The sequence below is a fragment of the Cherax quadricarinatus genome, chromosome 26 (assembly GCF_038502225.1).
Source record: "Cherax quadricarinatus isolate ZL_2023a chromosome 26, ASM3850222v1, whole genome shotgun sequence".
NCBI lineage: Eukaryota > Metazoa > Arthropoda > Malacostraca > Decapoda > Parastacidae > Cherax > Cherax quadricarinatus.
The window spans coordinates 32,400,801-32,428,548 of NC_091317.1; the positions used below are offsets into that span (position 1 = coordinate 32,400,801).

Consider the following 27,748-nt stretch of genomic DNA (forward strand, 5'->3'; position numbering starts at 1 on the left):
GTAGCATGACTGGTTGTAGCATGGTTGTAGCATGACTGGCTATAGCATGGTTGAAGCATGATTGGCTGTAGCATGGTTGTAGCATGATTGGCTGTAGCATGGTTGTAGTATGATTGGCTGTAGCATGGTTGAAGCATGACTTACTGTAGCTTGGTTGTAGCATGACTGCCTGTAGCATGGTTGTAGCATGATTGGCTCTAGCATGGTTGTAGCATGATTGGCTGTAGCATGATTGGCTGTAGCATGGTTGTAGCATGACTGGCTGTAGCATGGTTGTAGCATGATTGACTGTAGCATGGTTGCAGCATGACTGGCTGTAGCATGGTTGTAGCATGATTGACTATAGCATGGTTGTAGCATGACTGGCTGTAGAATGATTGCAGCATGATTGGCTGTAGCATGGTTGTAGCATGACTGGCTGTAGCATGGTTGAAGCATGACTGGCTGTAGCATGGTTGTAGCATGATTGGCTGCAGCATGGTTGTAGCATGATTGACTGTAGCATGGTTGTAGCATGATTGGCTGTAGCATGGTTGTAGCATGATTGGCTGTAGCATGGTTGTAGCATGATTGACTGTAGCATGGTTGTAGCATGGTTGTAGCATGACTGGCTGTAGCATGGTTGTAGCATGACTGGCTGTAGCATGGTTGTAGCATGACTGGCTGTAGCATGACTGGCTGTAGCATGGTTGTAGCATGATTGGCTGTAGCATGGTTGTAGCATGATTGGCTGTAGCATGGTTGAAGCATGACTGGCTGTAGCATGGTTGTAGCATGACTGGCTGTAGCATGGTTGAAGCATGACTGGCTGTAGCATGGTTGTAGCAAGACTGGCTGTAGCATGGTTGAAGCATGACTGGCTGTAGCATGGTTGTAGCATGACTGGCTGTAGCATGATTGGCTGTAGCATGGTTGAAGCATGATTGGCTGTAGCTTGGTTGTAGCATGACTGGCTGTAGCATGGTTGAAGCATGACTGGCTGTAGCATGGTTGTAGAATGACTGGCTGTAGCATGGTTGTAGCATGATTGGCTGTAGCATGGTTGAAGCATGATTGGTTGTAGCATGGTTGTAGCATGATTGGCTGTAGCATGGTTGAAGCATGATTGGCTGTAGCATGGTTGTAGCATGATTGGCTGTAGCATGGTTGTAACATGACTGTCTGTAGCATGGTTGTAGCATGACTGACTGTAGCATGACTAGCTGTAGCATGGTTGAAGCATGATTGGCTGTAGCATGGTTGTAGCATGATTGGCTGTAGCATGGTTGTAGCATGACTGGGTGTAGCATGGTTGTAGCATGACTGGTTGTAGCATGGTTGTAGCATGATTGGCTGTAGCATGGTTGAAGCATGATTGGCTGTAGCATGGTTGTAGCATGACTGGCTGTAGAATGATTGCAGCATGATTGGCTGTAGCATGGTTGTAGCATGACTGGCTGTAGCATGGTTGAAGCATGACTGGCTGTAGCATGGTTGTAGCATGATTGGCTGCAGCATGGTTGTAGCATGATTGACTGTAGCATGGTTGTAGCATGATTGGCTGTAGCATGGTTGTAGCATGATTGGCTGTAGCATGGTTGTAGCATGATTGACTGTAGCATGGTTGTAGCATGGTTGTAGCATGACTGGCTGTAGCATGGTTGTAGCATGACTGGCTGTAGCATGGTTGTAGCATGACTGGCTGTAGCATGACTGGCTGTAGCATGGTTGTAGCATGATTGGCTGTAGCATGGTTGTAGCATGATTGGTTGTAGCATGGTTGAAGCATGACTGGCTGTAGCATGGTTGTAGCATGACTGGCTGTAGCATGGTTGAAGCATGACTGGCTGTAGCATGGTTGTAGCAAGACTGGCTGTAGCATGGTTGAAGCATGACTGGCTGTAGCATGGTTGTAGCATGACTGGCTGTAGCATGATTGGCTGTAGCATGGTTGAAGCATGATTGGCTGTAGCTTGGTTGTAGCATGACTGGCTGTAGCATGGTTGAAGCATGACTGGCTGTAGCATGGTTGTAGAATGACTGGCTGTAGCATGGTTGTAGCATGATTGGCTGTAGCATGGTTGAAGCATGATTGGTTGTAGCATGGTTGTAGCATGATTGGCTGTAGCATGGTTGAAGCATGATTGGCTGTAGCATGGTTGTAGCATGATTGGCTGTAGCATGGTTGTAACATGACTGTCTGTAGCATGGTTGTAGCATGACTGTAGCATGACTAGCTGTAGCATGGTTGAAGCATGATTGGCTGTAGCATGGTTGTAGCATGATTGGCTGTAGCATGGTTGTAGCATGACTGGGTGTAGCATGGTTGTAGCATGACTGGTTGTAGCATGGTTGTAGCATGATTGGCTGTAGCATGGTTGAAGCATGATTGGCTGTAGCATGGTTGTAGCATGACTGGCTGTAGCATGGTTGTAGCATGATTGGCTGTAGCATGGTTGTAGCATGACTGGCTGTAGCATGGTTGTAGCATGATTGGCTGTAGCATGGTTGTAGCATGACTGGCTGCAGCATGGTTGTAGCATGATTGGCTGTAGCATGGTTGTAGCATGACTGGCTGTAGCATGGTTGTAGCATGATTTGCTGTAGCATGGTTGAAGCATGATTGGCTGTAGCATGGTTGTAGCATGACTGGCTGCAGCATGGTTGTAGCATGATTGGCTGTAGCATGGTTGAAGCATGATTGGCAGTAGCATGGTTGGCTGTAGCATGGTTGTAGCATGACTGGCTGTAGCATGGTTGTAGCATGACTGGCTGTAGCATGACTGGCTGTAGCATGGTTGTAGCATGACTGGCTGTAGCATGATTGGCTGTAGCATGGTTGTAGCATGATTGGCTGTAGCATGGTTGTAGCATGATTGGCTGTAGCATGATTGAAGCATGATTGGCTGTAACATGGTTGTAGCATGACTGGCTGTAGCATGACTGGCTGTAGCATGACTGGCTGTAGCATGGTTGTAGCATGATTGGCTGTAGCATGGTTGAAGCATGACTGGCTGTAGCATGGTTGAAGCATGATTGGCTGTAGCATGGTTGTAGCATGATTGGCTGTAGCATGGTTGTAGCATGGCTGGTTGTAGCATGGTTGTAGCATGATTGGCTGTAGCATGGTTGTAGCACGACTGGCTGTAGCATGGTTGTAGCATGATTGGCTGTAGCATGGTTGTAGCATGATTGGCTGTAGCATGGTTGAAGCATGATTGGCAATAGCATGGTTGAAGCATGATTGGCTGTAGCATGGTTGTAGCATGATTGGCTGTAGCATGGTTGAAGCATGATTGGCTGTAGCATGGTTCATTGTAGTATGGTTGTATAATGATTGTAGCATGGTTGTATGGCTGTAGCATGATTGTAGCATTGTTGGCTCTAGCATGGTTGCAGCATGGTTAGCTGTAGTATGGTTGGTACTAGCATGATTGTAGCATGACTTGTTATAGCCTGGTTGTAGCATGGCTGGTCATAGCATGGTTGTAGCATAGCTGGTTCTAGCATCTTTGTAACATGGCTGGCTCTAGCATGTTTGTAGCATGGTTATAGCATGGCTGGTTGTATACAAGTGTACCAGACGGATCATCATCGTCTTCTCACTCAGTCTCACACAACATGTAACAACATGTAACACAGCGCTATCATGAAGACCAGATCAACTTTCTTCATCTTGCGTTGCTAACGTGAAACACAGCGGGTACTCAAACATCCTGGAGGACACCAAGATGTCTGTGTCTATACACTGGGAGCTGACATCTTATTTTTAGGGATGAAAGTATTCTTGTCTGTTGGTAAACAGGTGACATGCAGCCTTAATGAGCCTCTGGGTATTCTCGTGGATATAAGCCCAATTAACCACATGGCAACAACCAGTGGGTAATCCTGCTTGCTGGCGCCGTAGTCAGCATCAACACACTGGCTCTCAGATACTGCATCAACAATGTGGCAGTCATGACATTGTGGCTGCTGAGAAGTCCACCATCAGTACCAGGACACAGAGACAGGTGTGAACAGTGTGTCGTGTAGATGGTGACACACTACCGAGGTAACACCATGTATTATTCACGGCAGAATCCTTTAACGTAAGGATGCATGTGGAAGCACAAACACAACCTGTATGTTATATACCCACACCCACATACACACACACACACACACACACACACACACACACACACACACACACACACACACACACATGTACTGTATCCCCCTATGAGTGGTTGTTTGGGTGTGGGGTTCCAGATTCCAATTAACCGCCAAGCTGAATGTGAATAGTCTAACTCTCATAGCACGATAAAGAATAGGCACTCAAGTATTCAATAAGGAATAGCAATTGGTAATCCATTGAACAAGGCGATTAACTTACTATAACCTAGGTGGCAGGTCAGGCATAGGCAACATTGTAGGTAGGTGAGCGTAAGTCCCAGGAGGGTGGGAGTCAGGTCACAAGAGGTTGTGGACACAAGCGACCACTGAGAATCCGCATTACACTCCAAGCACAAGCCACCTACTTTTCAGACACATAATAAACCCCCACACAATTCGACACATAATTACACACACACACACACACACACACACACACACACAAGGGCAGACACTCATAGAAGCTTTAGACCCTAGTAGCAATTTCCACTTTTTATAACCCAGAATTACTGGTATGTATTAACAGTATCTCCCCCTCATACACACATACACACACACCTGTACTAGGACAAAATGGTAACTAACTAGGTGAATACACACACACACACACACACACACACTCGTTCACCCTCCTCCCCACCCCTCCCCACTCCTCTCCCACATAGCCACAGTTCCTCCACTACCTCCCCCCCGCACACTCTGACATACACACTACTAACCTAACATACAAAACTACATAGGTTTCCCACTCTGAGGCAATCAGGATAAAACAAAAATGGGTTGCCAGAGAGCAACAAGAAAAACCAAGGGACAGGAGGAGGAAGCTGCAAAGGAAGATTGGGCAGCAGAGCTCATAAAAAGGGATGAATGGGAAAAGAAACTAGAAGAACTTAGCATGAGAATGGAAGAGAGAATAGATATGGAAAGCAGGAAGTGGGAGGTGCATGTCAAAGCAGCAGAGGCTAGGATACAGAGTTTAGAAGAGGAACTGAAAAATCTGAAACAGCCTAAAGAACTAAAGAACATTTTGGGATTGACAACAGAGACTGCTACCTCAGTCACAAATAAGGGGACTGTAGGGAAAGAAGGAGCACAACTGCATGGAGAGGCTCTATCAGAGGAGACTGTAGTAAATGAAAGAGCTAAGCTTTATGTGGAGGCCCTAACAGACAACAGAGCCCAAGGGAAGCCGAGAAGGGAAAATGACAGGCCACTGAGCCCAAGTACATTAGCCAGTGAAACTGAAGAAAGGAAAGCTGAAGTGGAGGAAACCAAATTAAATGAGTGGATACACAGGGATATGCAGTGGGAGAATGAAAGGGTGAGGTCAGTCTTTGTGTATGGGCTCCAGGAAGTTGAAGGGGAAACATATGAAGCAAGAAAACAAGGAGAAAAAAAAGCAATTGAAAGCATGAAAGCAATAGGAGAAGACATGACCCAGCTGGAAAATTTTCGGAGAATAGGGGGGTTTGTAAAAAAAAAACCAGGCCAGTGAAAGTGACCTTCAAGGCAGAAGCGACTCGGAATAAGGTCCTGCAGGAGAAAGCACGATTAAGGGACATGCCGGCATACAGGAAGGTGTATCTCGACTGCGACAGAACACAAAGGCAGAAACTGAGAGAGATGGTACAAAGGCGAAAGGAGGAAAGAGAGGGGATGGAGAAGACAGACAGGAGATCCCAGACCCAGGAAGATCAAATACAGCCTCCCTCACAACTTCCTATAGAAGCCTCCCAACCAGGTCAACCCCAGTGCAACCAAACACTCTAAATCAAAACACCCATGCCACATTCAATGCCCCCACCCACTACATTACAAACTCCACCCCCACAGCAACAACCCATAGTTCCTTACCAGGTCTCCCACTTCCCCAACCCCAATACACCTCCCAGACCACAGTCTTAGAAAAGAAGTTGAAGGTGTGGTATACAAATGCAGATGGAATAACAAACAAGTATGAGGAGTGGCACGAAAGAATCAAGGAGACATCCCCAGACATAATAGCACTCACAGAAACAAAACTCACCAGAATAATAACAGATTCAATCTTTCCATCCGGATATCAAGCCCTCAGGAAAGACAGAGGGAGGAAAGGGGGAGGAGGAGTTGCACTGCTCATTAAAAACCAGTGGGGTTTTGAGAAAATGGAAGGAATGGATGGCAAGGGCGAAAGGGACTACTTAGTAGGAACAATCCAGTCTGAGTGACATAAGGTGATAATTGCAGTAATGTACAACCCACCACAGAACTGCAGGAGGCCAAGAGAAGAATATGATGAGAGCAACAGAACAATGATCGACACACTAGCCGAGGTGGCCAGGAGAGCACACATGGGGGGAGCAAAGTTACTAGTTATGGGTGATTTCAATCACAAGGAGATTGACTGGGAAAACCTGGAGCCCCATGGGGGTCCCGAGACATGGAGAGCCAAGATGATGGATGTGGTACTGGAAAACCTCATGCATCAACTTGTTAGAGACACTACCAGAGAGAGAGGAGAGGATGAACCAGCAAGACTGAACCTTGTATTCACCTTGAGTAGTTCGGACATCGAGGGTATCATGTATGAAAGGCCCCTGGGAGCTAGTGATCATGTGGTTCTGTGCTTTGACTACATAGTTGAGCTCCAAGTGGAGAGAATAGCAGGAATAGGCTGGGAAAACCAAACTACAAAAGGGGGAACTACCCAGGCATGAGAAACTTCCTTCAAGACATTCAGTGGGAGAGGGAACTGACAGGAAAATCAGTAAAAGAAATGATGGACTATGTGGCAACAAAATGCAAGGAGGCAGAGGAGAGGTTTGTTCCCAATGGAAACAGAAATAATGGGAAGAACAGAACAAGTCCTTGGTTCACCCAAAGGTGTAGGGAGGCAAAAACTAGGTGTACTAGAGAATGGAAAAGGTACAGAAGACAGAGAACTCAGGAAAATAAAGAGATTAGCCGAAGAGCCAGAAACGAATATGCACAGATAGGGAGGCTCAGCGACAATATGAAAATGACATAGCATCAAAAGTAAAGACTGACCCAAAGCTGTTGTACAGCCACATCAGGAGGAAAACAACAGTCAAGGACCAGGTAATCAGACTGAGGAAGGGTGATGGGGAATTCACACGACCGAGAGGTATGTCGGGAGCTCAACACAAGATTTAAAGAGGTATTTACAGTGGAAACCAGTAGGACTCCAGGAAATCAGAACAGGGGGGCACACCAGCAAGTGCTGGATGAGGTACATATAACCAAGGAGGAGGTGAAGTAGCTGCTATTCGAACTTGACACCTCAAAGGCGGTGGGACCAGACAACATCTCTCCATGGGTCCTTAAAGAGGGAGCAGAGATATTGTGTGAGCCATTAACAAAGATATTCAACACATCAATTGAAACTGGGCAACTCCCTGAGGTATGGAAAATGGCAAATGTAGTCCCAATTTTTAAAAAGGGAGACAGACATGAGGCACTAAACTACAGACCTGTATCACTAACGTGTATAGTATGCAAGGTCATGGAGAAGATCATCAGGAGGAGAGTGGTGGAGCACCTGGAAAGAAACAAGTGTATAATTGACAACCAGCACGGTTTCAGGGAAGGAAAATCCTGTGTCACAAACCTACTAGAGTTTTATGACAAGGTGACAGAAGTAAGACAAGAGAGAGAGGGGTGGATCGACTGCATTTTTTTGGACTGCAAGAAGGATTCGACACAGTTCCTCACAAGAGGTTACTGCAAAAGCTAGAGGATCAGGCACACATAACAGGAAAGGCACTGCAATGGATCAGAGAATACCTGGCAGGGAGGCAACAACGAGTCATGGTACGCGACGAGGTGTCAGAGTGGGCGCCTGTGACAAGCGGGGTTCCACAGGGGTCAGTCCTAGGACCTGTGCTGTTCTTGGTATATGTGAACGACATAACGGAAGGGATAGACTCAGAAGTGTCCTTGTTTGCAGATGATGCGAAGTTAATGAAAAGAATCAAATCGGATCAGGATCAGGCAGGACTACAAAGAGACCTGGACAGGCTACAAGCCTGGTCCAGCAACTGGCTCCTTGAATTTAACCCTGCCAAATGCAAAGTCATGAAGATTGGGGAAGGGCAAAGAAGACCGCAGACACAATATAGTTTAGATGGCCAAAGACTGCAAACCTCACTCAAGGAAAAAGATCTGGGGGTGAGTATAACACCGAGCATATCTCATGAGGCGCACATCAATCAGATAACTGCTGCAGCATACGGGCGCCTGGCAAACCTACGGATAGCGTTCCGATACCTCAGTGAGGATTCGCTTAAGACTCTATACCATTTACGTCAGGCCCATACTGGAGTATGCAGCACCAGTTTGGAATCCGCACCTAGTCAAGCACGTCAAGAAATTAGAGAAAGTGCAAAGGTTTGCAACAAGACTAGTCCCAGAGCTACGGGGATTGTCCTACGGAGAAAGGTTGAGGGAAATCGGCCTGACGACACTGGAGGACAGGAGGGTCAGGGAAGACATGATAACGACATATAAAATACTGCGCGGAATAGACAAGGTGGACAAAGACCGGATGTTCCAGAGAAGGGACACAGACACAAGAGGTCACAATTGGAAGTTGAAAACTCAGATGAATCAAAGGGATGTTAGGAAGTATTTCTTCAGTCATAGAGTAGTCAGGCCGTGGAATAGCGTAGAAAGTGATGTGGTGGAGGCGGGAACCATACATAGTTTTAAGGCGAGGTATGATAGAGCTCATGGGGCAGGGAGAGAGAGGACCTAGTAGCAATCAGCGAAGAGGCGGGGCCAGGAGCTGTGACTCGACCCCTGCAACCACAAATAGGTGAGTACAAATAGGTGAGTACACACACACACACACACACACACACACACACACACACACACACACACGTACAGATCCCAGTCATAAGACAGACCTCAGGGTAGAAGACATTCTGAATCAGTCATGAACACCTACGGAACCACGAACAGAATAAATCATTCAGCATCAGCAAGCCACCAGCTAAACTTCTCTTACACAGGTGAACACGAAGAGGTTGTGCTGATACTTGCTGACATCAGTCACGCACGACACTTGCTGACATCAGTCACGCCTGACACTGACATGCTGCCTTACGAAGAGCAAAAACGTCACAGTACTGTGACACAATACACAAAAAAACCCCACAGAGGAGAACGAACCTTAAGCCGACATTTCGGCCAAACTTGGACCAATCACTAGTTCAAGTTGGACCGAAATATCATAAGTTTGTGTCGTAAGTGCAGGTTATTTGTGTATTGTTCCAGTCACGGTATTGTTCCAGTCATGGTATTGTGACTCTGTGTATTGTTGCATCAGCTTACATTACTTCTTGTGACTTGATAAAGCTGTGTCCAGAGTGAAGCTTGGTCTTAAACAGTGGTCAGCTCTGTACAATTGAACCTCTCGCTCCCTCCCACGGACGGAACCTAGGTTCACCCCGACCCATTACCTACCCTAGTGCAGGCTTCAGTACTATTGCTGCCGTGAAATGGGGCTAGGATTACCTTGGGTTTATCTGGAGGACGACCTCGCGTGTCCATGGGTAACTGAGATATTTCTGGAGGTCGTCTGCAAATCTGCGGTTTGTAGGCGAAAGTGTGCGACTCCTGGCGTTTCTGATCGTCCATATATCTTATTAATTAAAAAATGCTTCACAATCAGTGCTCAGTGTAATGAAGCGTTTTTCCTAAGTCCTAATTTGGTCAGTTCTGGAGGTACCATCCCGGTATGCCGGGTAAGGTTGAGGAAAGCTTCCTGGGAACGCCAACAGTGCCTGACACACCAAGCTTCATCGACGTTCATCCTCTGGGTTCTCTCCTCTCGTTTTTAATGCATCAATCAAAGTGAGATTAAATTTCTCTGATCCCTGATAAGTATGGCCCCTTACCAGATCTCGGCATGACCACGGACCTTCCTCAGAACCCGGAATTGTTTTTCGCACAACCGCTTGTTGCCCAAACCACGGACTGATGTTCTGCCTGTGTTTAGTACTCCTGACCCCTGCATGACCTAGGCTATGGAATCGGCTTCACTCAGGATGTAGAGACTTTACAGGAAGTCTATGCTAGAGAAGAGACAGCCTCCAAGCCATCTGCAAAGTAACACACACACACACACACACACACACACACACACACACACACACACACACACACACACACACACACACACACACACACACACACACACACTGATGCAGACGCGATAAACAAACCCCGACGACAAACCAAGATAATTACAACTTTGTAATTTCTCAATTTCAGAACTCTTCCAAACACAATAACGAACACAATTATTTTCCCAAGCAAGTGATCAACTAGACTCTGCTGAACGACCACACACTCGTTTTAAACCCCTTGTCTCATGTCTGCCAAGATATCTGTTTCCATTCATTGCAAAACGAGACAATCATTAACAGTCAGTTATGAGAAATGAGCCAATAACCTAACACACGTCCACACTGTTATCATGACCCTGATGATTCCACCGACACCCAGTTCCTGCCGAGGAACTGTAGTCATCCCTCACACAGTTGTTCGACGAGACTTCGTAGACTGTGATTCTTACACAATATTTAACAACTATACAGCCCAATAAGCATGCCTTCAACTATAGGCAAATTATTAGTCAATTATATCATACTTTTAACACCGTCTTGGCTTGCAGTAATGGCACTGCTTCATAACAGAAGACTCCTCCTCACATGTTTCTTACAATGAGCACACCAGTCATGGCCACCTCACTGCACCTCCACTCTGTTATTTCTTCAACATAATGGTCCTTGACAGTGGAATATGAAAATATGCGGAGGGAATCAGACAGACGTCCAAATATTTTTTCCATTTTTCCCCTGCACGTAATACTACGTAATAGTGTTGGTGATCCTACCTCTGGTTAGGTGCCTTTACATTCACTATGTATCCTTCCTGGCGGATCCTGCAACAAGAACATACTTTCGTTGCTCAGCGACGTTCCACATTCACAAATTTTCATTCGTGTTGTTTCAGACGTATCTATTTGTACATACGGTAGTATTCTGTTCTGTTGTTTTACCCTGACGTTCCTTTATCTGTAATTTAAAAGCCTTACCTTCAGCATTACTTAAACCACTCAGATGATTTTAGCTGTCATCCTTTGCTCTAGCGAGTCACACTGCGACTCTTCCAGAGATCAATTGGTCTTCCTCACCTCCACGCCCCTTATATATCTTACACATTTAGACTCAAACACAAACCTTATCGTTGACAGAGCTATCTGCTCCTCCTCCATAGCCCTTGATTTGGATTGGATAGTAAGTAATGATCACTAGTGACAATTTTCCCTATACTTATTAATTCTCCTTCCAACTGTACTCTCCCTTTCTTAGCCGCTCTCAGTGGCAATTCGAGCGTTTGGATTCAACTCTTTGTCTACATCAGTTTTTTGCCCTGATCCTCTTGCTGATTCTACTTACAGATGAAGCAGTATGTCTTGATGTTGGTGCTCTCTGCAGCTACAATCTCCATCCTCCAGACCACATGTAAACGTATAAAGCAGTGTGTCTTCTAATGGTCTAAGGACTGAATCTGTGGGGTTTTAGCATACAAACACGCTAAACCATATAATAAATGGACTGTAATGGGACTTAGCTTGATGACGACTCAACATTCTGCAGCCGCTTTCAGAACATTCTTGGAGCCGACGATGCAACCGCACTTGGGCTGTGTAAATAAAATTGGTTGTAAGTATAATTATCCCTAGAGGTTGTTGTCAGTATTTCATTGAATAACTGAATACTGACGAGGGCCTTATACTCACTTGTGTTGGGCTCAAAAGCCCACAATTCACTGCCGACTATAGGATGATTTTGAACCCCTTGCGACACAAGAACTGTGCAGTCCCCTGCATAACAAGTGCATTCAGAACCTGCCTTGCTCTTGTAGTGTGAGCTATGGTGTTGGCTGCACCTTTCGACAGGTATCGTTGACTTGATTGAAGAATGTGTCTCTGTGCACTAGTCCATAAAGATAGTTCTCAATACACTCGATATACGACACTGCTTTGTCTTTCAATCGTTTTAAATTCACAGTAATGTCACTACAGGAAGCTGCACACACTTCTCCGTAATATACCACGATTGTGGATTGTTCTTTATGCACAAAAACGCGTGGATCACTGTTCTTTGTTCATTATCACGGCGTTAATGTTTCCCCTGGCAGGGTCTAAGGCAATCTGCCCACGTGCGGAGCCTTCCGCTGCCCCAGCTTGCCCTGGCTTCTTCCATACACAGAAGTGTCAAGCATATTTCCTTTCCTTGCCAAACTTTCCCCAGGAAGCAATACAGAATACTTGATTCTTGCTGTCTGGCCATAGACGTCATTGTACGCTATCTTTAACATGGTAAAGCAGCTGCAGGATTTTCCCTAATTGTCCTGCCAAGGTAAAAGATGAATTGTCTTTCATTAGCCCAACCTATCTGCAACACTGGTCTCTTGCAAAGATATAGCGTGATCATGACACACGGTCATATGCTTTCAATTAAAAGTGTTGTTGCAGAAGCAAGCAAGATACCATTGCCCTTTCTGGGAGGTCTGAAAGGGCTGAAAGGAACTGATACCCCCTCCTGGAGAAAATTTCTCCACAGAATCTGTGCAGTTCGCTGGAAAGGAAGTGTATGGAGCCGCCGCTACCATGACCACCGCTCCACAGACCAGTTTTTAACTGACAAACAAGCGAGTGTGTACCGTGTCACACCATGTAGACAAATGAACCTGCTGTCGTACCTGTGCGTCCATTATCAATACTACCACATCTGTGTGCAGAGGTAGTGGCAGGCGAGTGTACTCCTGAGTCTCCTGCGTCCTACAAAGTAGCTGACACTCCTCGTTGCTACGACAGTGATGGTGTTTGTTAAGGCCTCTACCTACCTTCTTAGTCTTAAACCTGAGCCGGAGACCCTCCCTGCCCCTCGCCTCACTAAACTTTACCTTTTATAACAAAATGTTTAATTAAGTCCCCGTCATGTTTTGAGTACTTTGTGTTTTTTATTAATTTAATCCCCTTAAGTGTTCATACATTTTTTATGCCTACAACAACTGAGTGATGTAGATTATCAAAGTGCTCCGTAAATAATAATGCTGCTCCTGCTGCTTCTCCGGCTGTTATTTCTGCTGCTGTTGCTGCTGCTGCTGCTACTCCAGAACTTGTATCAACAGTGTCCAGGTGCCGACCTTCAGTAGCCAGACCTGATGACATAGTGCTTGTTTCTCTTGAACATGTGTTGGTCCATGGAACATGTGTTGGTCCATGGAACATGTGTTGGTCCATGGAACATGTGTTGGTCCATGGAACATGTGTTGGTCCATGGAACATGTGTTGGTCAATGATACACAGGCACTTCTATACAATATTACTGCATAAATATCTTCGGTGTTTAGAGTGAGATGGCTTCCAGCTCCTGGTCCTGTGGAGGGTTGATCTGAAACACTTGGGTTTTTTGAGGTGTCTAAGCCAGAGGCTTAAGCTGCAAGCTAAAGCTCTGGGTCTCCTGGGTGGGTTGATATTGTGACCTCAGGGAAAGAATGCGGTAAATATTGTATACCCTTTTTATTTATATAATTTTATATTGCTATTTTCATTAATAGCTAAAATGAAGGTTTCACGCTTTATATTATTTGACTTACAATACATACATAATACTTATGTAAATAGAATATAACTACATCATTGTGCTCGTTGGTGGAAATTGGCTGTCAGTGTTGCTAGTTACTACCCACTTGTTTCACAGTTGGTGTCAGGGGTGAGCTGCTACCAGTCACTTGACGTTGGATCTGCCAGTCATGCTTCTCTTTTCTCTCTCTCTCTCTCTCTCTCTCTCTCTCTCTCTCTCTCTCTCTCTCTCTCTCTCTCTCTCTCTCTCTCTCTCTCTCTCTCTCTCTCTCTCTCTCTCTCTCTCTCTCTCTCTCTCTCTCTGTCTCTGTCTCTCTGTCTCTCTGAAAGAGACTCCATTTTTGGTAGAGTGTCTGTGTTACTGAGCCAGGACATGCAACTTGTAACTCTGTGCAACTGTTTACAGATCATTATTTAGACTTCAATATTTGGCGTTTTCAGAGGTTGTGTGCAGTGGAGACACTATATCTCTGGTCCCAAGTTCAACTCTTGACCTACATTGTTTTGGCATCTATACATTGTCATAGTTGGAAAATTGGAATCGCTGAACTCAGGTTCAGTAATAAGGGAGTTTTATGTGTTTTGGGTAGGATCTTTGAAGGTCCATAGTTAATGTCGATAGTCTCTTAGACTCCCTGCCTGACGCTGTGCTGTTCTCCGCTGCTTCCAGCATTATTGTTTGGTGAATGGGTCATCACATTGTTCAAGCAAGCTGTTTGATTGCCTCGATGGTCCACAAGTTAGGTTATTTAGGGACTTGTCACTCATATTTTTAAATCTAAATCGAGTCTTACTGAGTACTCACACACACACACACACACACACACACACACACACACACACACACACACACACACACACACACACACACACACACACACACACACACACATTACTCTTGTGCTTAGGAGTACATCTCATCATAGCAATGTACCAGACAGTACATAAGAGTACTACAGCATTTTATCTATGGTGCCCTTATCACTATGTGATTATATGTACAGAATAACTTTGATATATAAGTACACGAAGTTATACTCCAAGAACTATATAGAAGCTTCTCCTTAATTATTCAAGTTACATGAAATATAATTATCACCACCAAGACAACTTTGTTATTCAAGATCTCAACTTGTATTTAGTTAGTTTGTATTGTTCAGTTGTGATCTCAGTGTTATTGAAACTTGTTAATTTTAAATGATAACTTGACTAGAATATTGTGACCGAGTTACAACACCACAACATGCTAGACGCTGGAGGGAGGTCACTAAGGTGACCCTCTAGTATTCTCTGGAGACGTCTATATAGATATCGCATTCTGGAACAGTTGACATCTACCTCCTGGGTCTCTTAAACAAATTGAGCTGCAGCGCCTGAGCCCCTTGAGGGTTTCGAGCTGCAACTAAAACTATGCTTCTTGCGTACATTGAAGTTTCTCTCTCTCTCTCTCTCTCTCTCCTCTCCCTCTCCTGTTATTGACAACAGAGATCCCGTTTTCTCTCTGTTATCAATCTCTCTTTTGACTTGATCTGTAAAAAAGTTATTTGCTGACTTTTTCATTAATTTTTTTGAGTCCGCTGGTGGGTTAAACTGTGTGTCTTTCTTATCGAGATTTATGAACGCCAGTGAGACCAGGACGGAGGAGCCGTGCTAGTGCTTTATAACACTGGTAGTGTGAGTGGTCATACATGGACCAGTGTTTGGTGTTAGTACTCTGTGGTCATACATGGACCAGTGTTTGGTGTTAGTACTCTGTGGTCATATATGGACCAGTGTTTGGTGTTAGTACTCTGTGGTCATACATGGACCAGTGTTTGGTGTTAGTACTCTGTGGTCATACATGGACCAGTGTTTGGTGTTAGTACTCTGTGATCATACATGGACCAGTGTTTGGTGTTAGTACTCTGTGGTCATATATGGACCAGTGTTTGGTGTTAGTACTCTGTGGTCATATATGGACCAGTGTTTGGTGTTAGTACTCTGTGGTCATACATGGACCAGTGTTTGGTGTTAGTACTCTGTGGTCATACATGGACCAGTGTTTGGTGTTAGTACTCTGAGGTCATACATGGACCAGTGTTTGGTGTTAGTACTCTGTGGTCATACATGGACCAGTGTTTGGTGTTAGTACTCTGTGGTCATACATGGACCAGTGTTTGGTGTTAGTACTCTGTGGTCATACATGGACCAGTGTTGCTTGATGTTAGTACTCTGTGGTCATACATGAACCAGTGTTTGATGTTGGTACTCTGTGGTCATACATGGACCAGTGTTTGGAGTTAGCACTCTGTGGTCATACATGGACCAGTGTTTGGTGTTAGTACTCTGTGGTCATACATGGACCAGTGTTTGGTGTTAGTACTCTGTGGTCATACATGGACCAGTGTTTGGTGTTAGTACTCTGTGGTCATACATGGACCAGTGTTTGGTGTTAGTACTCTGTGGTCATACATGGACCAGTGTTTGGTGTTAGTACTCTGTGGTCATACATGGACCAGTGTTTGGTGTTAGTACTTTTTGGTCATACATGGACCAGTGTTTGGTGTTAGTACTCTGTGGTCATACATGGACCAGTGTTTGGTGTTAGTACTTTTTGGTCATGCATGGACCAGTGTTTGGTGTTAGTACTCTGTGGTCATATATGGACCAGTGTTTGGTGTTAGTACTCTGTGGTCATACATGGACCAGTGTTTGGTGTTAGTACTCTGTGGTCATACATGGACAAGTGTTTGGTGTTAGTACTCTGTGGTCATACATGGACCAGTGTTGCTTGATGTTAGTACTCTGTGGTCATACATGAACCAGTGTTTGATGTTGGTACTCTGTGGTCATACATGGACCAGTGTTTGGAGTTAGCACTCTGTGGTCATACATGGACCAGTGTTTGGTGTTAGTACTCTGTGGTCATACATGGACCAGTGTTTGGTGTTAGTACTCTGTGGTCATACATGGACCAGTGTTTGGTGTTAGTACTCTGTGGTCATACATGGACCAGTGTTTGGTGTTAGTACTTTTTGGTCATACATGGACCAGTGTTTGGTGTTAGTACTCTGTGGTCATACATGGACCAGTGTTTGGTGTTAGTACTTTTTGGTCATACATGGACCAGTGTTTGGTGTTAGTACTCTGTGGTCATACATGGACCAGTGTTTGGTGTTAGTACTCTGTGGTCATACATGGACCAGTGTTTGCTGTTAGTACTCTGTGGTCGTACATGGACCAGTGTTTGGTGTTAGTACTCTGTGGTCATACATGGACCAGTGTTTGGTGTTAGTACTCTGTGGTCATACATGGACCAGTGTTTGGTGTTAGTACTCAGTGGTCATACATGGACCAGTGTTTGGTGTTAGTACTCAGTGGTCATACATGGACCAGTTTTTGCTGTTAGTACTCTGTGGTCATACATAGACCAGTGTTTGGTGTTAGTACTCTGTGGTCATACATGGACCAGTGTTTGGTGTTAGTACTCTGTGGTCATACATGGACCAGTATTTGGTGTTAGTACTCTGTGGTCATACATGGACCAGCGTTTGTTGTTAGTACTCTGTGGTCATACATGGACCAGTTTTTGCTGTTAGTACTCTGTGGTCATACATGGACCAGTGTTTGGTGTTAATACTCTGTGGTCATACATGGACCAGTGTTTGGTGTTAGTACTCTGTGGTCATACATGGACCAGTGTTTGGTGTTAGTACTCTGTGGTCATACATGGACCAGTGTTTGGTGTTAGTACTCTGTGGTCATACATGGACCAGTGTTTGGTGTTAGTACTCTGTGGTCATACATGGACCAGTGTTTGGTGTTAGTACTCTGTGGTCATACATGGACCAGTGTTTGGTGTTAGTACTCTGTGGTCATACATGGACCAGTGTTTGGTGTTAGTACTCTGTGGTCATACATGGACCAGTGTTTGGTGTTAGTACTCTGTGGTCATACATGGACCAGTGTTTGGTGTTAGTACTCTGTGGTCATACATGGACCAGTGTTTGGTGTTAGTACTCTGTGGTCATACATGGACCAGTGTTTGGTGTTAGTACTCTGTGGTCATACATGGACCAGTGTTTGGTGTTAGTACTCTGTGGTCATACATGGACCAGTGTTTGGTGTTAGTACTCTGTGGTCATACATGGACCAGTGTTTGGTGTTAGTACTCTGTGGTCATACATGGACCAGTGTTTGGTGTTAGTACTCTGTGGTCATACATGGACCAGTGTTTGGTGTTAGCACTCTGTGGTCATACATGGACCAGTGTTGTTTAATGTTAGTACTCTGTGGTCATACATGGACCAGTGTTGCTTGACGTCATTCCTGTGACAACTCCTCAAGTTAATCCCCTGATAAATACAGTTACAGCAGGTTAACAACGTATGATGCCTCTTATAAGATAAATCCCCTGATTATTCATTCTTACTCATGGTTATGTATAATTAGCCAGATTTATGCATAACCTTAATTATACCTAGCTAACATGGATATCCATAGTTATACATTTTTCCCCATAGATGAATCATAGCTATCCATGGTTATGCAATATAGTTATCCATAGTTATACACAGTTATATATAATTATACATAGTAATCCATAGTTATACATAGTTTGACAGTTCAGGAAGGTACAAATCCTAACATTACGTAATGCTAATGTATAATTCTCATAAATAAAAATATTAACGCTGTATTTCAGACTTTGGTTAAAATTGACTCGTTAATTGAAGATTTTAATGTTAACATCGTAACTTTAAGATATATTGAAAAGCAAATTAGGAAATATTATGATTGAATTTCATAACATATACAAAACAACTACCGAGGGAGTTGAATGATAGCTCTTGGCCTTTTGTGTTCCAATTAACACGTCAGGAGTTTGCAGTGTTGCAGGAAGTCGAGGTGGATCTGTCCAGAGAAACTTTATTGTTAGAGGTTCACCAGACACAAGGTACACAGGTACACCAGACACAAGGTACACAGGTACACCAGACACAAGGTACACAGGTATACCAGACACAAGGTACACGGGTACACCAGACACAAGGTACACGGGTACACCAGACACAAGGTACACGGGTACACCAGACACAAGGTACACGGGTACACCAGACACAAGGTACACAGGTACACCAGACACAAGGTACACAGGTACACCAGACACAAGGTACACGGGTACACCAGACACAAGGTACACGGGTACACAAGACACAAGGTACGCAGGTACACCAGACACAAGGTACGCAGGTACACCAGACACAAGGTACGCAGGTACACCAGACACAAGGTACAGAGGTACACCAGACACAAGGTACACAGGTACCCCAGACACAAGCTACACGGGTACACCAGACACAAGGTACGCAGGTACACCAGACACAAGGTACGCAGGTACACCAGACACAAGGTACGCAGGTACACCAGACACAAGGTACACAGGTACACCAGACACAAGGTACACAGGTACACCAGACACAAGGTACACAGGTACACCAGACACAAGCTACACGGGTACACCAGACACAAGGTACACAGGTACACCAGACACAAGGTACACAGGTACACCAGACACAAGGTACACAGGTTCACCAGACACAAGGTACACAGGTACACCAGACACAAGGTACACAGGTACACCAGACACAAGGTACACAGGTACACCAGACACAAGGTACACAGGTACACCAGACACAAGGTACACAGGTACACCAGACACAAGGTACACAGGTACACCAGACACAAGGTACACAGGTACACCAGACACAAGGTACACAGGTACACCAGACACAAGGTACACAGGTACACCAGACACAAGGTACACGGGTACACCAGACACAAGGTACACAGGTACCCCAGACACAAGGTACACAGGTACCCCAGACACAAGGTACACAGGTACCCCAGACACAAGGTACACAGGTACACCAGACACAAGGTACACAGGTACACCAGACACAAGGTACACAGGTACACCAGACACAAGGTACACAGGTTCACCAGACACAAGGTACACAGGTACACCAGACACAAGGTACACAGGTACACCAGACACAAGGTACACAGGTACACCAGACACAAGGTACACAGGTACACCAGACACAAGGTCCACAGGTACACCAGACACAAGGTACACGGGTACACCAGACACAAGGTACACAGGTACACCAGACACACACAGGTACCCCCCAAGGTACACAAGGTACACCCCAGACCCAAGGTACACAGGTACACCAGACACCAGGTACACAGGTACACCAGACACAAGGTACACAGGTACACCAGACACAAGGTACACAGGTACACCAGACACAAGGTACACAGGTACACCAGACACAAGGTACACAGGTACACCAGACACAAGGTACACAGGTACACCAGACACAAGGTACACAGGTACACCAGACACAAGGTACACAGGTACACCAGACACAAGGTACACAGGTACACCAGACACAAGGTACACAGGTACACCAGACACAAGGTACACAGGTACACCAGACACAAGGTACACAGGTACACCAGACACAAGGTACACAGGTACACCAGACACAAGGTACACAGGTACACCAGACACAAGGTACACAGGTACACCAGACACAAGGTACACAGGTACACCAGACACAAGGTACACAGGTACACCAGACACAAGGACCACAGGTACACCACCAGGTACACACACCAGACACAAGCTACACGGGTACACCAGACACAAGGTACACAGGTACACCAGACACAAGGTACACAGGTACACCAGACACAAGGTACACAGGTACACCAGACACAAGGTACACAGGTTCACCAGACACAAGGTACACAGGTACACCAGACACAAGCTACACGGGTACACCAGACACAAGGTACACAGGTACACCAGACACAGCTACACAGGTACAAGACACAAGGTACACAGGTACACCAGACACAAGGTACACAGGTACACCAGACACAAGCTACACAGGTACACCAGACACAAGCTACACAGGTACACCAGACACAAGCTACACAGGTACACCAGACACAAGCTACACAGGTACACCAGACACAAGCTACACAGGTACACCAGACACAAGGTACACAGGTACACCAGACACAAGCTACACAGGTACACCAGACACAAGCTACACAGGTACACCAGACACAAGCTACACAGGTACACCAGACACAAGCTACACAGGTACACCAGACACAAGCTACACAGGTACACCAGACACAAGCTACACAGGTACACCAGACACAAGCTACACAGGTACACCAGACACAAGCTACACAGGTACACCAGACACAAGCTACACAGGTACACCAGACACAAGCTACACAGGTACACCAGACACAAGCTACACAGGTACACCAGACACAAGCTACACAGGTACACCAGACACAAGCTACACAGGTACACCAGACACAAGCTACACAGGTACACCAGACACAAGCTACACAGGTACACCAGACACAAGCTACACAGGTACACCAGACACAAGGTACACAGGTACACCAGACACAAGGTACACGGGTACACCAGACACAAGGTACACAGGTACACCAGACACAAGCTACACAGGTACACCAGACACAAGCTACACAGGTACACCAGACACAAGCTACACAGGTACACCAGACACAAGCTACACAGGTACACCAGACACAAGCTACACAGGTACACCAGACACAAGCTACACAGGTACACCAGACACAAGCTACACAGGTACACCAGACACAAGGTACACAGGTACACCAGACACAAGCTACACAGGTACACCAGACACAAGCTACACAGGTACACCAGACACAAGCTACACAGGTACACCAGACACAAGCTACACAGGTACACCAGACACAAGCTACACAGGTACACCAGACACAAGCTACACAGGTACACCAGACACAAGCTACACAGGTACACCAGACACAAGCTACACAGGTACACCAGACACAAGCTACACAGGTACACCAGACACAAGCTACACAGGTACACCAGACACAAGCTACACAGGTACACCAGACACAAGCTACACAGGTACACCAGACACAAGCTACACAGGTACACCAGACACAAGCTACACAGGTACACCAGACACAAGCTACACAGGTACACCAGACACAAGCTACACAGGTACACCAGACACAAGCTACACAGGTACACCAGACACAAGCTACACAGGTACACCAGACACAAGCTACACAGGTACACCAGACACAAGCTACACAGGTACACCAGACACAAGCTACACAGGTACACCAGACACAAGCTACACAGGTACACCAGACACAAGCTACACAGGTACACCAGACACAAGCTACACAGGTACACCAGACACAAGCTACACAGGTACACCAGACACAAGCTACACAGGTACACCAGACACAAGCTACACAGGTACACCAGACACAAGCTACACAGGTACACCAGACACAAGCTACACAGGTACACCAGACACAAGCTACACAGGTACACCAGACACAAGCTACACAGGTACACCAGACACAAGCTACACAGGTACACCAGACACAAGCTACACAGGTACACCAGACACAAGCTACACAGGTACACCAGACACAAGCTACACAGGTACACCAGACACAAGCTACACAGGTACACCAGACACAAGCTACACAGGTACACCAGACACAAGCTACACAGGTACACCAGACACAAGCTACACAGGTACACCAGACACAAGCTACACAGGTACACCAGACACAAGCTACACAGGTACACCAGACACAAGCTACACAGGTACACCAGACACAAGCTACACAGGTACACCAGACACAAGCTACACAGGTACACCAGACACAAGCTACACAGGTACACCAGACACAAGCTACACAGGTACACCAGACACAAGCTACACAGGTACACCAGACACAAGCTACACAGGTACACCAGACACAAGCAACACAGGACACAAGCTACACAGGTACACCAGACACCAGCCACACAGGTACACAAGACACAAGCTACACAGGTACACCAGACACAAGCTACACAGGTACACCAGACACAAGCTACACAGGTACACCAGACACAAGCTACACAGGTACACCAGACACAAGCTACACAGGTACACCAGACACAAGCTACACAGGTACACCAGACACAAGCTACACAGGTACACCAGACACAAGCTACACAGGTACACCAGACACAAGCTACACAGGTACACCAGACACAAGCTACACAGGTACACCAGACACAAGCTACACAGGTACACCAGACACAAGCTACACAGGTACACCAGACACAAGCTACACAGGTACACCAGACACAAGCTACACAGGTACACCAGACACAAGCTACACAGGTACACCAGACACAAGCTACACAGGTACACCAGACACAAGCTACACAGGTACACCAGACACAAGCTACACAGGTACACCAGACCCAAGCTACACAGGTACACCAGACACAAGCTACACAGGTACACCAGACACAAGCTACACAGGTACACCAGACCCAAGCTACACAGGTACACCAGACACAAGCTACACAGGTACACCAGACACAAGCTACACGGGTACACCAGACACAAGCTACACGGGTACACCAGACACAAGGTACACAGGTACACCAGACACAAGGTACACAGGTACACCAGACACAAGGTACACAGGTTCACCAGACACAAGGTACACAGGTACACCAGACACAAGCTACACAGGTACACCAGACACAAGCTACACAGGTACACCAGACACAAGCTACACAGGTACACCAGACACAAGCTACACAGGTAAGATATAGGTCAGTCACAGTATATATATTCTATAACAAATATTTTTAATATTCAGTGGCCACACTTTTTGTTACATGTCAGCTGGACACCTGCAATGAATTTTAAATGATTATCCACCAGCAGACCCAGGAGCTTGATCTCAACTTTTTTACCTGCATCGGATTTATTAATTTTGAAGCTTGAAATGCCTACGCAGTTCATTGCCTGGTCTCAGACCGAGCCGTGGGGCATTGACCCCTGATACCCCTCTCCAGGTATACCCCAGGTATACCCCAGGTATACCTCAAGTATACCTCAAGTGTACTCCAGGTATCTAGGTAGTGTTTTAACGAGTAGTTAGATATAATTTTTCCTGTTTTAGTTCATTAAGCGTCGAGTTTGTAGTCTGGGGAAGGTCAGAGGTCAAGGGAGGATGTAGTTGTAGGCTGTGACCTCTGGAAATTATAATAACCTGACTGTAAATAAATTACTGCCTGGATGGGGCTTGACCCCATTGCTGAGTGGTTAGCGCACTGGCCTGTGAGTTGTAGCACTCGTTTGCCATGGGTTCGATCCCCCCCCCAACCCGTTCTATGATACAGGTTGTGTAATCAAAAGAGGTGTGACGCTGTGTGTCAGTGATGCAGCGGGAGACAGAGATTGCTACACTGCAGGATGCTTAGTTGATGGCCTGGCTGAGGAAGATACATTGTGTGCTGCTGCTGCTGCTGCTGCTGCTGCTGCTGCTGCTGTCTGTCTGTCTGTCTGTCTGTCTGTCTGTTAAAACAGGAATAAATAAAGGGGATGTAAATAGCGTGCTGAAAATTTCCAGCCAAGACAGGACTCGCAGCAATGGTTTCAAGTTGGAAAAAATTCAGATTCAGGAAGGATATAGGAAAGTACTGGTTTGGTAATAGAGTTGTGGATGAGTGGAACAAACTCTCGAGTACAGTTATTGAGGCTAAAACGTTGTGTAGTTTTAAAAAAGGTTAGATAAATACATGAGTGGGTGTGAGTTGAACCTGACTAGCTTGTGCTGCTGGGTCTGGTACCGTGCTCCATTCTCGAGTGGAGGTGACCAGACTGGGTGGGTCACTGGGATAATCCGGGGGGTGGGTCATTGGTCTAATCCGGGGGGGGGGTAACACATGGACCTGCTCTGAATGGGTCAGTAGGCCTGTTGCAGTGTTCCTTCTTTCTTATGTTCTTATTTGAGTCAACTGTCTGTGTGTCCTCTGAGTCAGTAATGTTCACATGTGTCGAGAATATTATAGCCACTGATAAATTAGACACATGTGCAACACTTGGGTACCTTTATTGAGGAAACGTTTCGCCACACAGTGGCTTCATCAGTCCAAACAAAGGAGAATGGTGAAGAACAGAGGTTTGAGGCAATCAGTCCCTCATCTCAGGTTGAGGGACTGATTATATCAAACTCCTGCTGTCCTTCACCATTCTCCTTTGTATGGACTGATGAAGCCACTGTGTGGCGAAACGTTTCCTCAATAAAGGTACCCAAGTGTTGCACATGTGTCTAATTTATCAACATGTCGGTTCTCTGAACCATCTATCAACATTATAGTCACTACATCAACATTATAGTCACTACATCAACATTATAGTCACTACATCAACATTATAGTCACTACATCAACATTATAGTCACTACATCAACATTATAGTCACTACATCAACATTATAGTCACTACATCAACATTATAGTCACTACATCAACAATTTAACTCAGACGACTCAAGTTCTGCATAAACTGACTCCAGGAATTTTATTACTGGCAACATCAGTATGTATGCAACACAACCACAGAGAGGGAGTTCAATGTTAGCTCTAGGCCTTTCGTGTTGCAATCAACATATCAGGAGCTTGCAATGTTGCAGATATAGAGCTGGAAATCCAGGAAGGTCGGTTCATGTGACTGGCTCTCCCGTGGAAGACACATTCCCACCTTGTCTCTGCAACATTGCAAGCTGCTGATGTATTGATTGCAACACGAAAGGCCTAGAGCTAACATTGAACTCCCTCTCTGTGGTTGTGTTGCATCTTGCATCTCTTGTTGCCGATTATTGCATCAGTGTTTTTACTGTGAATCTAAATAAGCAGGAAGTAACTCCACTGTGTTGTGGTTAATTTAGAGATTAATTAACCAATCATGTTTACCATAGCTTTGGTAAATTATACGTTTAACTGCAGCTGTCAACACTGGCTTGACCTGCTGTTAGGAGGAGTGTTGCTGTTGTTCTGGCTGTTGCAACACACTGCACACTGGCTTGACCTGCTGTCAGGAGAAGTGTTGCTGTTGTTCTGGCTGTTGCAACACACACTGCACACTGGCTTGACCTGTTGTCAGGAGAAGTGTTACTGTTGTTCTGGCTGTTGCAACACACTGCACACTGGCTTGACCTGTTGTCAGGAGAAGTGTTACTGTTGTTCTGGCTGTTGCAACACACTGCACACTGGCTTGACCTGCTGTCAGGAGGAGTGTTGCTGTTGTTCTGGCTGTTGCAACACACTGCACACTGGCTTGACCTGCTGTCAGGAGAAGTGTTGCTGTTGTTCTGGCTGTTGCAACACACTGCACACTGGCTTGACCTGCTGTCAGGAGAAGTGTTGCTGTTGTTCTGGCTGTTGCAACACACTGCACACTGGCTTGACCTGCTGTCAGGAGAAGTGTTGCTGTTGTTCTGGCTGTTGCAACACACACTGCACACTGGCTTGACCTGCTGTTAGGAGAAGTGTTGCTGTTGTTCTGGCTGTTGCAACACACACTGCACACTGGCTTGACCTGCTGTCAGGAGAAGTGTTGCTGTTGTTCTGGCTGTTGCAACACACTGCACACTGGCTTGACCTGCTGTCAGGAGAAGTGTTGCTGTTGTTCTGGCTGTTGCAACACACACTGCACACTGGCTTGACCTGCTGTTAGGAGAAGTGTTGCTGTTGTTCTGGCTGTTGCAACACACACTGCACACTGGCTTGACCTGCTGTCAGGAGAAGTGTTACTGTTGTTCTGGCTGTTGCAACACACTGCACACTGGCTTGACCTGCTGTCAGGAGAAGTGTTACTGTTGTTCTGGCTGTTGCAACACACTGCACACTGGCTTGACCTGCTGTCAGGAGAAGTGTTACTGTTGTTCTGGCTGTTGCAACACACTACACACTGGCTTGACCTGCTGTTAGGAGAAGTGTTACTGTTGTTCTGGCTGTTGCAACACACTGCACACTGGCTTGACCTGCTGTCAGGAGAAGTGTTACTGTTGTTCTGGCTGTTGCAACACACTGCACACTGGCTTGACCTGCTGTTAGGAGAAGTGTTGCTGTTGTTCTGGCTGTTGCAACACACTGCACACTGGCTTGACCTGCTGTTAGGAGAAGTGTTACTGTTGTTCTGGCTGTTGCAACACACTGCACACTGGCTTGACCTGCTGTCAGGAGAAGTGTTACTATTGTTCTGGCTGTTGCAACACACACTGCACACTGGCTTGACCTGCTGTCAGGAGAAGTGTTACTGTTGTTCTGGCTGTTGCAACACACTGCACACTGGCTTGACCTGTTGTCAGGAGAAGTGTTACTATTGTTCTGGCTGTTGCAACACACACTGCACACTGGCTTGACCTGCTGTTAGGAGAAGTGTTACTGTTGTTCTGGCTGTTGCAACACACACTACACACTGGCTTGACCTGCTGTCAGGAGAAGTGTTACTGTTGTTCTGGCTGTTGCAACACACACTGCACACTGGCTTGACCTGCTGTCAGGAGGAGTGTTGCTGTTGTTCTGGCTTTGCAACACACACTGCACACTGGCTTGACCTGCTGTCAGGAGAAGTGTTGCTGTTGTTCTGGCTGTTGCAACACACACTGCACACTGGCTTGACCTGCTGTCAGGAGGAGTGTTACTGTTGTTCTGGCTGTTGCAACACACACTACACACTGGCTTGACCTGCTGTCAGGAGAAGTGTTACTGTTGTTCTGGCTGTTGCAACACACACTGCACACTGGCTTGACCTGCTGTCAGGAGAAGTGTTGCTGTTGTTCTGGCTGTTGCAACACACACTGCACACTGGCTTGACCTGCTGTCAGGAGAAGTGTTACTGTTGTTCTGGCTGTTGCAACACTACAAAGGTGTCTCCCTGAAGTGAGCTACTGAAGAGTATTGCAACTGCTGTAGATAATACTTGTGTATCTTGTAGATAAAATTTCTGTATTATTTTTGTAGATAATGATACAATGAGAGAACAGTA

General features: G+C 45.9%; 1 long non-coding RNA gene across 2 annotated transcripts in view; it reads left to right on the forward strand.

The window, feature by feature from the left end:
* Positions 1-27,748, forward strand: part of LOC138853236 (uncharacterized) — an 89,972-nt gene that overhangs the window by 7,918 nt on the left and 54,306 nt on the right. Inside the window, exon 1 of one of the 2 annotated variants that reach the window (XR_011392460.1) lies at positions 11,609-11,867. The exons of the other annotated variant lie outside the window; for it this stretch is intronic. This is a non-coding gene — a long non-coding RNA (uncharacterized lncRNA). Of the gene's footprint in view, positions 1-11,608; positions 11,868-27,748 lie in introns of those variants that run through there. 2 annotated transcript variants of the gene reach the window in all.